Genomic DNA, 15,000 nt, shown 5'->3' with positions numbered 1-15,000 from the left:
AAACAGTAATTTTTGACATTTATGAAGTTCCAGACCTGACACATAGATGGCGCCATTTTAGGGTCAGGTCAGGTCAAATTATGCTTAAAATTCAAGAAAAATACGTAAATGAACCCAGAATCTTGTAATTTTTGACATTTATGAAGTTCCAGACCTGACACATAGATGGCGCCATTTTAGGGTCAGTTAGGTCAAATTATGCTTAAAATTCAAGAAAAATACGTAAATTAACCCAGAATCTTGTAATTTTTGACATTTCTGAAGTTCCAGACCTGTCATATAGATGGCGCCATTTTTGAGTTAAAATAGGCGCCAAAATTCAAAAACAATATGTAAAATATAGGAAAAAACAGTAATTTTTGACATTTGTGAAGTTCCAGACCTGTCACATAGATGGCGCCATTTTTGAGTCAAAATAGGCGCCAAAATTCAAAAACAATATGTAAAATATAGGAAAAACAGTAATTTTTGACATTTATGAAGTTCCAGACCTGACACATAGATGGCGCCATTTTAGGGTCAGTTAGGTCAAATTATGCTTAAAATTCAAGAAAAATACGTAAATTAACCCAGAATCTTGTAATTTTTGACATTTGTGAAGTTCCAGACCTGTCATATAGATGGCGCCATTTTTGAGTCAAAATAGGCGCCAAAATTCAAAAACAATATGTAAAATAAAGGAAAAAACAGTAATTTTTGACATTTCTGAAGTTCCAGACCTGACACATAGATGGCGCCATTTTAGGGTCAGGTCAGGTCAAATTATGCTTAAAATTCAAGAAAAATACGTAAATTAACCCAGAATCTTCCCAGAATCTTGTAATTTTTGACATTTCTGAAGTTCCAGACCTGTCACATAGATGGCGCCATTTTTGAGTTAAAATAGGCGCCAAAATTCAAAAACAATATGTAAAATATAGGAAAAAACAGTAATTTTTGACATTTGTGAAGTTCCAGACCTGTCACATAGATGGCGCCATTTTTGAGTCAAAATAGGCGCCAAAATTCAAAAAACAATATGTAAAATAAAGGAAAAACAGTAATTTTTGACATTTATGAAGTTCCAGACCTGACACATAGATGGCGCCATTTTAGGGTCAGTTAGGTCAAATTATGCTTAAAATTCAAGAAAAATACGTAAATTAACCCAGAATCTTGTAATTTTTGACATTTCTGAAGTTCCAGACCTGTCATATAGATGGCGCCATTTTTGAGTCAAAATAGGCGCCAAAATTCAAAAACAATATGTAAAATAAAGGAAAAAAACAGTAATTTTTGACATTTATGAAGTTCCAGACCTGACACATAGATGGCGCCATTTTAGGGTCAGGTCAGGTCAAATTATGCTTAACATTCAAAAAAAATACGTAAATTAACCCAGAATCTTGTAATTTTTGACATTTCTGAAGTTCCAGACCTGTCATATAGATGGCGCCATTTTTGAGTCAAAATAGGCGCCAAAATTCAAAAACAATATGTAAAATAAAGGAAAAAACAGTAATTTTTGACATTTCTGAAGTTCCAGACCTGACACATAGATGGCGCCCATTTTAGGGTCAGGTCAGGTCAAATTATGCTTAAAATTCAAGAAAAATACGTAAATTAACCCAGAATCTTCCCAGAATCTTGTAATTTTTGACATTTCTGAAGTTCCAGACCTGTCATTTAGATGGCGCCATTTTTGAGTCAAAATAGGCGCCGAAATTCAAAAACAATATGTAAAATAAAGGAAAAAACAGTAATTTTTGACATTTCTGAAGTTCCAGACCTGACACATAGATGACGCCATTTTAGGGTCAGGTCAGGTCAAATTATGCTTAAAATTCAAGAAAAATACGTAAATTAACCCAGAATCTTGTAATTTTTGACATTTCTGAAGTTCCAGACCTGTCATATAGATGGCGCCATTTTTGAGTTAAAATAGGCGCCAAAATTCAAAAACAATATGTAAAATATAGGAAAAAACAGTAATTTTTGACATTTGTGAAGTTCCAGACCTGTCACATAGATGGCGCCATTTTTGAGTCAAAATAGGCGCCAAAATTCAAAAACAATATGTAAAATAAAGGAAAAAAACAGTAATTTTTGACATTTCTGAAGTTCCAGACCTGACACATAGATGGCGCCATTTTAGGGTCAGGTCAGGTCAAATTATGCTTAACATTCAAAAAAAATACGTAAATTAACCCAGAATCTTGTAATTTTTGACATTTCTGAAGTTCCAGACCTGTCATATAGATGGCGCCATTTTTGAGTCAAAATAGGCGCCAAAATTCAAAAACAATATGTAAAATAAAGGAAAAAACAGTAATTTTTGACATTTCTGAAGTTCCAGACCTGACACATAGATGGCGCCATTTTAGGGTCAGGTCAGGTCAAATTATGCTTAAAATTCAAGAAAAATACGTAAATTAACCCAGAATCTTCCCAGAATCTTGTAATTTTTGACATTTGTGAAGTTCCAGACCTGTCACATAGATGGCGCCATTTTTGAGTCAAAATAGGCGCCAAAATTCAAAAACAATATGTAAAATAAAGGAAAAAACAGTAATTTTTGACATTTCTGAAGTTCCAGACCTGACACATAGATGGCGCCATTTTAGGGTCAGGTCAGGTCAAATTATGCTTAACATTCAAAAAAAATACGTAAATTAACCCAGAATCTTGTAATTTTTGACATTTCTGAAGTTCCAGACCTGTCATATAGATGGCGCCATTTTTGAGTCAAAATAGGCGCCAAAATTCAAAAACAATATGTAAAATAAAGGAAAAAACAGTAATTTTTGACATTTCTGAAGTTCCAGACCTGACACATAGATGGCGCCATTTTAGGGTCAGGTCAGGTCAAATTATGCTTAAAATTCAAGAAAAATACGTAAATTAACCCAGAATCTTCCCAGAATCTTGTAATTTTTGACATTTCTGAAGTTCCAGACCTGTCACATAGATGGCGCCATTTTTGAGTTAAAATAGGCGCCAAAATTCAAAAACAATATGTAAAATATAGGAAAAAACAGTAATTTTTGACATTTGTGAAGTTCCAGACCTGTCACATAGATGGCGCCATTTTTGAGTCAAAATAGGCGCCAAAATTCAAAAACAATATGTAAAATAAAGGAAAAACAGTAATTTTTGACATTTATGAAGTTCCAGACCTGACACATAGATGGCGCCATTTTAGGGTCAGTTAGGTCAAATTATGCTTAAAATTCAAGAAAAATACGTAAATTAACACAGAATCTTGTAATTTTTGACATTTCTGAAGTTCCAGACCTGACACATAGATGACGCCATTTTAGGGTCAGGTCAGGTCAAATTATGCTTAAAATTCAAGAAAAATACGTAAATTAACACAGAATCTTGTAATTTTTGACATTTCTGAAGTTCCAGACCTGACACATAGATGACGCCATTTTAGGGTCAGGTCAGGTCAAATTATGCTTAAAATTCAAGAAAAATACGTAAATTAACCCAGAATCTTGTAATTTTTGACATTTCTGAAGTTCCAGACCTGTCATATAGATGGCGCCATTTTTGAGTCAAAATAGGCGCCAAAATTAAAAAACAATATGTAAAATAAAGGAAAAACAGTAATTTTTGACATTTATGAAGTTCCAGACCTGACACATAGATGGCGCCATTTTAGGGTCAGGTCAGGTCAAATTATGCTTAAAATTCAAGAAAAATACGTAAATGAACCCAGAATCTTGTAATTTTTGACATTTATGAAGTTCCAGACCTGACACATAGATGGCGCCATTTTAGGGTCAGTTAGGTCAAATTATGCTTAAAATTCAAGAAAAATACGTAAATTAACCCAGAATCTTGTAATTTTTGACATTTCTGAAGTTCCAGACCTGTCATATAGATGGCGCCATTTTTGAGTTAAAATAGGCGCCAAAATTCAAAAACAATATGTAAAATATAGGAAAAAACAGTAATTTTTGACATTTGTGAAGTTCCAGACCTGTCACATAGATGGCGCCATTTTTGAGTCAAAATAGGCGCCAAAATTCAAAAACAATATGTAAAATATAGGAAAAACAGTAATTTTTGACATTTATGAAGTTCCAGACCTGACACATAGATGGCGCCATTTTAGGGTCAGTTAGGTCAAATTATGCTTAAAATTCAAGAAAAATACGTAAATTAACCCAGAATCTTCCCAGAATCTTGTAATTTTTGACATTTCTGAAGTTCCAGACCTGTCATTTAGATGGCGCCATTTTTGAGTCAAAATAGGCGCCGAAATTCAAAAACAATATGTAAAATAAAGGAAAAAACAGTAATTTTTGACATTTCTGAAGTTCCAGACCTGACACATAGATGACGCCATTTTAGGGTCAGGTCAGGTCAAATTATGCTTAAAATTCAAGAAAAATACGTAAATTAACCCAGAATCTTCCCAGAATCTTGTAATTTTTGACATTTCTGAAGTTCCAGACCTGTCATTTAGATGGCGCCATTTTTGAGTCAAAATAGGCGCCGAAATTCAAAAACAATATGTAAAATAAAGGAAAAAACAGTAATTTTTGACATTTCTGAAGTTCCAGACCTGACACATAGATGACGCCATTTTAGGGTCAGGTCAGGTCAAATTATGCTTAAAATTCAAGAAAAATACGTAAATGAACCCAGAATCTTGTAATTTTTGACATTTATGAAGTTCCAGACCTGACACATAGATGGCGCCACTTTTGGGTCAAAATGGGCGCCAAATTTCAAAAAAAATATGTAAATAAAGTAAAAACCAGTAATTTTTGACATTTGTGAAGTTCCAGACCTGTCATATAGATGGCGCCACTAAATTATGTTTTCGACTAACAGGTGGCGATACCAACATTAATAGTTACAGAAAGCTGTAATTTTTTTGACTTTCAAGTTTAGGTAACTGTTCTACAGATGGCGCCAGCATTGCTACAAATACAGGAACCTGTAGTTGTTTTTTGACATTTGACATCTTGACCTAATCTATAGGTCTAAAGATCAGCAATAGAATGGACTTCAAAGTTGATAATAAAGCTTTATTTTTATTATATATCGTAAATGGATTGTGTTTAAGCATAACGTTTGAATGGTTATGCAACCGCTTAAACTAATTGTTGCCGAACTTTCGTCTTTCCTTTGCATTCTTGAATAACGGAAATATAGATGGATTATTTTTGTGCATGAATTTTAAATTGTTATGCAACCATGAAAACACTAATTATTTTCTTTTTTCGGAGTTTTTTCAGATTATTGAAAGTCTGACACAAAACCTGTCCGTAACTGCGGCGTTCTCGCCAAACGCTACAGCTTGAAAAATCTAAAATTCGCATAGTCTAAATGTCCGAGAAAAATCGAAATTAAATGAAAACGAACAAAAGTTCGGACCGAACTAACATTAATCGAAAGTGGATGTCATAATTTTAAGTCCCTAACTAAACGGGATCTAAAACCCTTTCGAAACTGTGGCGTTCGAATTTTGATGAAAATTATTCCAAGTCCAAAGTCGGAACTGAAGCGTTCACATTGAACGCTACAGTTTCGAGAATCTATTCGGAACTGAAGCGTTCACATTGAACGCTACAGTTTCGAGAATCTATTCGGAACTGAAGCGTTCACATTGAACGCTACAGTTTCGAGAATCTATTCGGAACTGAGGCGTTCACTTTGAACGTTACAGTTTCGAGAATTTATTCGGAACTGAAGCGTTCACATTGAACGTTACAGTTTCGAAAGGACAAAATTAACAAAGACCAAAAGTCCGAGAAAAATTGAAATTAAATGAAAATGAACAAAAGTTCGGACCGAACTAACATTAATCGAAAGTGGATGTCATAATTTTAAGTCCCTAACTGAACGGGATCTAAAACCCTTTCGAAACTGTGGCGTTCGAATTTTGATGAAAATTATTCTAAGTCCAAAGTCGGAACTGAAGCGTTCACATTGAACGCTACAGTTTCGAAAATCTATTCGGAACTGAAGCGTTCACACTGGCGATTGCTTATGCAACCATGAAAGCACAAATATGAAACGCTACAGTTTCGAAAACTCATTCGGAACTGAAGCGTTCACACTGGCGATTGTTTATGCAACCATGAAAGCACAAAAATGAAACGCCACAGTTGCGAAAACTCATTCGGAACTGATGCGTTTACACCGAACGCTACAGTTTTGAAACCTCGTTCGGAACTGATGCGTTCAAAAATGTCGAAATTTTTACAAGTCCAGTTTCGGAACTGTAGCGACTGCATGGACTTAGCGCGAAAAGGACACATTCAGTGGGAACTGTAGCGGTAGGGACCCGTAAAAAAAGTAAAAAAAATAATAAAATATTTTATTTTTTGCTTTTTACCTTCCGTATACACAATTTTTTTTTTTTTTTTTTTTTTTTTTTTTAAAGTCCAAATTGGGAACTGTAGCGGTCAACAGAAAAAAAAACTTTTTCCATCAACCACATACAATTCCCATTTTTAATATAATATTATTATTTATATTAATATTATAATTATTCATAATATATTACTGAACATTTGCTTCTCCTCAGTTTCGTTCTTTGGTTTCCAATATCATTCACTCGATCATATTTAATTCAAGCTTGTTATCGGAGGAGAAACAAGTCTTTCACAATTTTCACCAGTTCTGCTTACCATGTGACGGATCTTTTGTTTTTCAACGGGCGGAACAATAATCGAGATTTTTACTGCTTGGTGTTTCGGGCTTTGTGTTTTATTTTATAGATCCGTCACATTATTCAAGTAAATTATTCAATTCAATTTGTCGTCTGCATTAGAGTCAAGATTATTAATTTCATCTCATTTGCAGACGACTTTGGATAAGAGCACTGGGTGGTCACGTTTTTTAACTAGCGGTGAATTAGCTAATTCGTTCGCAAAATGCACGTTACAGGCGGACTAATTCACATTTCGCTATTCATCGAGAAATTTTTATTCACAGCGGTATATTGTCTTTCTAGAGACTTACCACTTTTTATTTCATCGATGTATTTTTATTTTTAATTTAGCATAATATCATTAAACGGGGTCGCGATGTACGAGAGGTAACAGATCGTACGGACGCGCACATTTGATTTCATGTCAATCCATTCATCGTGCGTACTTGTCCGTCATCGCTGCCACTTACCATCACTACTCCCTATATATGCCACCGCGGCAGCGATCAGCTCTGAATCGCTCGATGCGTGAAACGATCGAAATCCCATAGTGCGCCGGCCGCTCGCTATGGGCGAGGGGTAGAGTAAAACGGTCTGATCGCTCGGTGCAAAAGTCCGTTTGGGTACTTAGAGACGGAATTTTAAAATTCTGATTTCGCAGATCAATTTCAAGGATTATTAGGACTCGAATGCTGTCGACCATGTTTTGTAAAAAAAGTTTTTTACGTTTTTACGGCAATTTGACTGAACGCTACAGTTTCGAAAAAAAGTCGGAACTGTGGCGTTCGATCGAAATTTTTCCAAGTCCGAAGTCGAAACTGTAGCGGTCGACCAAAATTTTTCTAAGTCCGATTCGAAACTGAGGCGTTCGACCGAAATTTTTCCAAGTCCAATTCGAAACTGTAGCGTTCGAACAAAATTTTTCTAAGTCCGAAGTCGAAACTGTAGCGTTCGGCGCTCATTCGTCTAAGTCCGAACTCGGAAGTGTAGCGGTTGACAAATTTACATTGACCAAAAGTCCGAGAAAAATCGAAATTAAATCCAAACGAACAAATGTTTGGGTCGAACTAGCATCGATAGAAGGTAGATTTTATAATTTCAAGCTCCTAATTAAACGGGATCTAAAACCCTCTGGAAACTGAGGCGTTCGAAATTTTGATGAAAATTTTTCTAAGTCCGAAATAGGAACTGTGGCGGTCGAGCGAAATTTTTCTAAGTCCGTAGTCGAAACTGAGGTGTTCGAATTTTTGATAAAAATTTTTCTAAGTCTCATGTTGGAACTGTGGCGGTCGAGCGAAATTTTTCCAAGTCCGAAGTCGAAACTGTAGCGTTCGAACGAAATTTTTCTAAGTCCGAAGTCGAAACTGTAGCGTTCGGCGCTCATTCGTCTAAGTCCGAAGTCGGAAGTGTAGCGGTTGACAAATTTACATTGACCAAAAGTACGAGAAAAATCGAAATTAAATGCAAACGAACAAATGTTTGGGTCGAACTAACATCGATAGAAGGTAGATTTTATAATTTCAAGCTTCTAATTAAACGGGATCTAAAACCCTCTGGAAACTGAGGCGTTCGAAATTTTGATGAAAATTTTTCTAAGTCCGAAATAGGAACTGTGGCGGTCGAGCGAAATTTTTCTAAGTCCGTAGTCGAAACTGAGGTGTTCGAATTTTTGATAAAAATTTTTCTAAGTCTCATGTTGGAACTGTGGCGGTCGAGCGAAATTTTTCCAAGTCCGAAGTCGAAACTGTAGCGTTCGAACGAAATTTTTCTAAGTCCGAAGTCGAAACTGTAGCGGTCGACCAAAATTTTTCTAAGTCCGATTCGAAACTGAGGCGTTCGACCGAAATTTTTCTAAGTCCAATTCGAAACTGTGGCGGTCGAGCGAAATTTTTCTAAGTCCGAAGTCGAAACTGTAGCGTTCGGCGCTCATTCGTCTAAGTCCGAAGTCGGAAGTGTAGCGGTTGATAAATTTACATTGACCAAAAGTCCCAGAAAAATCGAAATTAAATGCAAACGAACAAAAGTTACGGTCGAACTAACACCAAACAAGGGTGGCTGTGATAATTTCAAACCCCTAACTAAACGGGATCTAAAACCCTCTGGAAACTGAGGCGTTCGAAATTTTGATGAAAATTATTCTAAGTCCGAAGTCGGAACTGAGGTGTTCGGTCGAAATGCCGTAAAAACGTAAAAAATATTTTTTTCAAAACACCGTTAACGGCATTCGAGTCCTAATGACCCTTGAAATTGATCTGCGAAATCAGAATTTTAAAATTCCGTCTCTAAGTACCCAAACGGACTTTTGCACCGAGCGATCAGACCGATTTACCCGACCCCTCGCCCATAGCGAGCGGCCGGCGCGCTATGGGATTTCGACCGTTTCGCGCATCGAGTGATTCAGAGCTGAACGCTGCCGCGCTGGCATATATAGGGATAGTAGTGGTGGTATGTAGCAGCGGACAAAAGCGTACGATCGAAATGTGATTTTATGTGCGTCCGATTATCTTGTTACCTCTCGTACACCGCGACTTACCCGTAGTTGGGACGATGGCCGGAATGTGTACCCTGTGGACCCACCATCGTTTGAGGGATGACAAATCTTGCCATTGACCATGCACAGCGAGATTGCGGATGCGGCGAGCGTTTCTATGTTAGCGGTCCAAATGCAATCAAAGATTTTATGTGTTCGTGTCAGAACGACCAAAAATTAACAAATGCGTCAACTCACTAAAGTCCGAGCGAGAATTTTGAAATAAATAAAATTTCATAAACTCGTAACGTGTGAATATTTCTAAAGAGAAATCTCACAATAAACCGTCGCTTTCAATCTAGCGAAGAGTATGGAGAATGTTTGAACTTTTGCTTGTCGACGACGATATTTTTTCTTTACGATAAAATTTCAAGTCGATGTGCCCAAAAATCTCTAAATTTTGAACTGGGAAATTATTTCTTCGTCCGATGAATCGCATTGATCTCTGTTTTTGACGAAAAAAAGACGGATAAAATGCAGCATTCAATCAAGGATATAAAATAAAAGAAAAATTTTCCGTAAAAACTATATTACAATGGAGGATTATGTTTCTACTTTTCGTCCGATGAGTCGCAACAAAAATAAGTAATCCATCCGTCGTTGTTCGTTTAGTCGATCTGAATGCACTGTAAAAATTTATTAAAGTAAAATGTTACGTTTGCATTTCATGAATTTATGACAAACGTGTACCGAAATGTGTACAAATTATTTATTTCGACGACGACGACAACTTAGAACGGATGAATAAAATTAATTGTTGCAAGATTCAAACAAGGATGAAAAAGTCATAGAAAATTATTCCGTAACCATGATATTGGATTATTTTTTCTTCACTCTCTCCTCCGATGAGTCGCAACAAATAAAAATCCATAAATCAATTCATCCGTCGTTGTTCGTTTAGTCGATCTGAATGCACTGTAAAAATTTATTAAAGTAAAAATGTTACGTTGCATTTCATGAATTTTGACAAACGTGTACCCCGAAGTGTGTACAAATTATTTATTTCGACGACGACGACAACTTAGAACGGATGAATAAGAATAAAATTGTTGCAGGAGATTCAATCAAGGATGATGTGAAAAAAATGTCGAAAAATTTTCCATCCAGAAAGATCGCGTGGCGTTACGTCTCTTCTTACGAGGTTTTCGTTTCGCAGACACGCACACTTTCTTCAAAACAATAATAGGAAAGTGTTCAGTTTTTTATAAGAGCAGCAGGTGTCTTTCCGAAATTCTACGATTATTGTAGCTTATATGACTAGAAGGAAAGAAAGACTAAAACTCTCTTATTTTAAAACAAGAACGCAGTTCCCTGGTTGATCCTGCCAGTAGTCATATGCTTGTCTCAAAGATTAAGCCATGCATGTCTCAGTACAAGCCAAATTAAGGTGAAACCGCGAAAGGCTCATTAAATCAGTTATGGTTCCTTAGATCGTACCCACATTTACTTGGATAACTGTGGTAATTCTAGAGCTAATACATGCAAACAGAGCTCCAACCGGAAACGGAAGGAGCGCTTTTATTAGATCAAAACCAATCGGTGGCGGTCTCCGTCATCGTACAACTTGGTGACTCTGAATAACTTTACGCTGATCGCACGGTCTCGCACCGGCGACGCATCTTTCAAATGTCTGCCTTATCAACTGTCGATGGTAGGTTCTGCGCCTACCATGGTTGTAACGGGTAACGGGGAATCAGGGTTCGATTCCGGAGAGGGAGCCTGAGAAACGGCTACCACATCCAAGGAAGGCAGCAGGCGCGCAAATTACCCACTCCCGGCACGGGGAGGTAGTGACGAAAAATAACGATACGGGACTCATCCGAGGCCCCGTAATCGGAATGAGTACACTCTAAACCCTTTAACGAGGATCAATTGGAGGGCAAGTCTGGTGCCAGCAGCCGCGGTAATTCCAGCTCCAATAGCGTATATTAAAGTTGTTGCGGTTAAAAAGCTCGTAGTCGAATCTGTGTCCCGCGCCGCCGGTTCATCGTTCGCGGTGTCAACTGGCGTGCCGCGGGACGTCCTGCCGGTGGGCTTAGCTCGAGAGGGCGGCCCAACTCAATCCCGCCGCGGTGCTCTTCATTGAGTGTCGAGGTGGGCCGGCACGTTTACTTTGAACAAATTAGAGTGCTTAAAGCAGGCTAAAACTTCGCCTGAATACTGTGTGCATGGAATAATGGAATAGGACCTCGGTTCTATTTTGTTGGTTTTCGGAACCCCGAGGTAATGATTAATAGGAACGGATGGGGGCATTCGTATTGCGACGTTAGAGGTGAAATTCTTGGATCGTCGCAAGACGGACAGAAGCGAAAGCATTTGCCAAAAACGCTTTCATTGATCAAGAACGAAAGTTAGAGGTTCGAAGGCGATCAGATACCGCCCTAGTTCTAACCATAAACGATGCCAGCTAGCGATCCGCCGACGTTCTTCCGATGACTCGGCGGGCAGCTTCCGGGAAACCAAAGCTTTTGGGTTCCGGGGGAAGTATGGTTGCAAAGCTGAAACTTAAAGGAATTGACGGAAGGGCACCACCAGGAGTGGAGCCTGCGGCTTAATTTGACTCAACACGGGAAACCTCACCAGGCCCGGACACCGGAAGGATTGACAGATTGAGAGCTCTTTCTTGATTCGGTGGGTGGTGGTGCATGGCCGTTCTTAGTTGGTGGAGCGATTTGTCTGGTTAATTCCGATAACGAACGAGACTCTAGCCTGCTAAATAGGCGTATTTCGACATCCCAAAGGCCCGTCGATCCTGGGTTCGCCCGGTGGTCGTGCGCGGTTTTTACTGTCGGCGTACAAACAATTCTTCTTAGAGGGACAGGCGGCTTCTAGCCGCACGAGATTGAGCAATAACAGGTCTGTGATGCCCTTAGATGTTCTGGGCCGCACGCGCGCTACACTGAAGGAATCAGCGTGTCCTCCCTGACCGAGCGGTCCGGGTAACCCGCTGAACCTCCTTCGTGCTAGGGATTGGGGCTTGCAATTGTTCCCCATGAACGAGGAATTCCCAGTAAGCGTGAGTCATAAGCTCGCGTTGATTACGTCCCTGCCCTTTGTACACACCGCCCGTCGCTACTACCGATTGAATGATTTAGTGAGGTCTTCGGACCGGTACGCGATGGCGTTTCGACGTCGTCGATGTCGCTGGGAAGATGACCAAACTTGATCATTTAGAGGAAGTAAAAGTCGTAACAAGGTTTCCGTAGGTGAACCTGCGGAAGGATCATTAACGTGTCCTCGTACACACGAATTTTGACATATGTATAATTTATTATTATGCATTTTTATTTGATCGTGTCGATGTACACTTTATGTTTTTACAACACCGTCGTCGATGACATGGAGTCGACGGCACGATCTTTTGTCGTGCCGTTGCTTGTTTCTTTTTGAAACACCGTGTGTACGACGTTTTGAACTACGAATCGTACATATTCGGAAAAACAATAGCGTTACGCTGGCCCGCAGCGCCGGTCCTTGCGATCGAGTTTTTCACCTTTTTTGAACGAGAAAAACCGAATTCGCTCGGGCATACGGCTGTTTCTTCGGGTACCTAGATTTTTTGATTTTTTTTGTACTATCTCTCGATCTTTTCCAATGATGGAAAAAAGGAGGGACGCTTTCGGTTTTTCGACCGGATCGCGGAAAGTTGTGAACTCCACCGCGAAAGTCGAAAGACGTTAGAAGTCCTCTTTTTTCGGACACACGGAGAGGATGTAGCAGAGTAGTCGAGAAAGAAGAAAATCGCAGGTGTCGAATTAGGTTACGACTCCGTGGGTTTTAAATGATTTACGCCCGGCTACGGGACCGGCGAGAAACGCTCCCGATTTTACGATTCGCGTGAATGATGTTCGTCGTTAGACGCTTCAAAGAGTTTTTTGAAAGCGCCGTTAAACGAGCGATCACACACACATCACACCTTGCTTTTTTAATGTTTTTGGTAGATGTGGTAAAGTGATTTCGTTAGAAACGGTAAAATTCTCTTTACGGAGCGTACGACTGCACCATTTCAAAATTATATACACCGTCAATCGTCATTAAGTCACGATATAGAACGGTAAACTTGAGGATTTTATGTTAGACGCTCAGTCTGGCACGTCTATAGATTTTTTCGTCAAAATTCACGATCTGTCTTCGGTTTGGCGACGAAAAAATATAGAAAGAAAATTGAAACACGAACACAAAGACCGCCCGCGAAAATCTCTTTTCGCTTACGGCGGATACTAATTCGCTTTTTCATAACGAGTACGATGATGTAATGATGTGTTGATTCCGATCGATCAAAAACCGTCTCTTCGTCACACTTTTTAAAGTGCTTGACACACGCACACTAAATGAAAGACACAATAAAGGAAAACTACCGAAAATGTAGTTTATGAGAGAAAGCAGCATTATTTATTAAAATTATTGCTGAGAAAAAGGAAATTGGCAAATTCCTAATTAAAATCGTATCGAACATGTCCCATCTTCACACATACATGCTCGTACTTTGCGTGTAAAAGCGGAGACCGCGTGAAAAAGAAAAGTGCTTCTTTTTCGGTGCGCGGATACAAATTTGTGTTTGGGTTAATATTTTTTTTAATTTTTTCGTACGCGTAAAACTGAGACCGACGATCGCGTTCCCTTTCAGACGAGAAAGTACGGACGAAAGACAATTAAGAGCGAGAATCATAAATATCCATACCACAACACCGAAATTTTAGACGTGGCACGTTTCGGAACCACGAAGATCATTTTCGTTTCGGATGTACGCACGTACGCAAAAATTTTTGCAAGACGTGTATAGACAGCTGGACGATCGGCATGATCGGGGTTCTTGTGGAACGAGCGTTTAAATTTTAAAAAGATTACCCTGAACGGTGGATCACTTGGCTCGTGGGTCGATGAAGAACGCAGCTAATTGCGCGTCAACTTGTGAACTGCAGGACACATGAACATCGACATTTCGAACGCACATTGCGGTCCTCGGATATAATGTTCCCGGACCACTCCTGGCTGAGGGTCGTGTCAATTTCAAAGACTGCTCGGTTTTCGTTTTCGGACGAAAACGTCGGAGCGTGTTGGATGTGTTGCGACGCGTCGAATAGGTACTCATTAATGTACGTGATCGTCACTTACGTCACGATATAACGACGCACGCCTCGAACGTGTGCCGAGACGTTTACTCGAGCGTGTTTTTTCGTCAAAAAGGACGGGACGGGTATGCTTTGTATTTTTTTTTTACAAAGTCCGTCGGACGTCCACCTTGCGAATCATAAATACGAAAGTGTTTACGTCGGCACATGTTCTTGCGTGGTGTGTCGTAGAATCGTGTGTTTGTGTGCGTTTCTCGTGCAGCGAGTAAATTTGCGCGACATCTTAAGACGCGAAAGCGACCAACTACTACTTGTTGTAGTTGTTGGCTGGTCTTTCGGCGTAGCACGTCCTATTTCTTCAACATGTCGTCATTTAAAAAAAAAAATGGCGTTTTAAGGTTGAGAACGTTATAGACGGTCGTCGTGTCCGAGACGTGTAATGCAAATCGCGACAGACGTCAGATCGTAAGCGTTTCTGTAAACTTAGCCATTTTTTAAAAAGAAAAATGACGAACACGTATAGCAAGGAATGGGAGACGTGTCGTGATCGTCGAAATGACCGAATGAAAAATTTTTATTTTTCATATGCGACCTCAGAGCAGGTGAGACTACCCGCTGAATTTAAGCATATTACTAAGCGGAGGAAAAGAAACTAACTAGGATTCCCTCAGTAGCGGCGAGCGAACAGGGAGAAGCCCAGCACCGAATCCCGCGGCCGAAACCGGACGCCGGGAAATGTGGTG

The 15,000-nt window shown here is 39.2% G+C and overlaps 3 non-coding genes across 3 annotated transcripts in view; all 3 read left to right on the top strand.

Annotated features, from left to right (window-relative positions):
* Positions 1 to 10,493: 10,493 nt before the first annotated feature.
* LOC148165331 (small subunit ribosomal RNA) lies at positions 10,494 to 12,414 on the top strand. Its single transcript, XR_015771567.1, has one exon. It is a non-coding gene; the product is annotated as a small subunit ribosomal RNA (ribosomal RNA).
* Positions 12,415 to 14,030: 1,616 nt separating this feature from the next.
* Positions 14,031 to 14,187, top strand: LOC148165330 (5.8S ribosomal RNA). The gene has a single exon (XR_015771566.1). It is a non-coding gene; the product is annotated as a 5.8S ribosomal RNA (ribosomal RNA).
* A 658-nt stretch (positions 14,188 to 14,845) lies between these two features.
* LOC148165329 (large subunit ribosomal RNA) overlaps positions 14,846 to 15,000 on the top strand; it is a 4,045-nt gene continuing 3,890 nt past the window's right edge. The window contains exon 1 of the ribosomal RNA XR_015771568.1: positions 14,846 to 15,000. This exon is cut by the window's right edge and continues 3,890 nt beyond it. This is a non-coding gene — a ribosomal RNA (large subunit ribosomal RNA).

This window comes from Gnatocerus cornutus, unplaced genomic scaffold, assembly GCF_029298725.1.
Source record: "Gnatocerus cornutus isolate USDA-ARS CGAHR unplaced genomic scaffold, icGnaCorn1.1 ctg00000374.1, whole genome shotgun sequence".
Taxonomy (NCBI): domain Eukaryota; kingdom Metazoa; phylum Arthropoda; class Insecta; order Coleoptera; family Tenebrionidae; genus Gnatocerus; species Gnatocerus cornutus.
The sequence above is the reverse complement of the archived record's forward strand: the minus strand, read 5'-3'. Positions and strand labels throughout refer to the sequence as shown.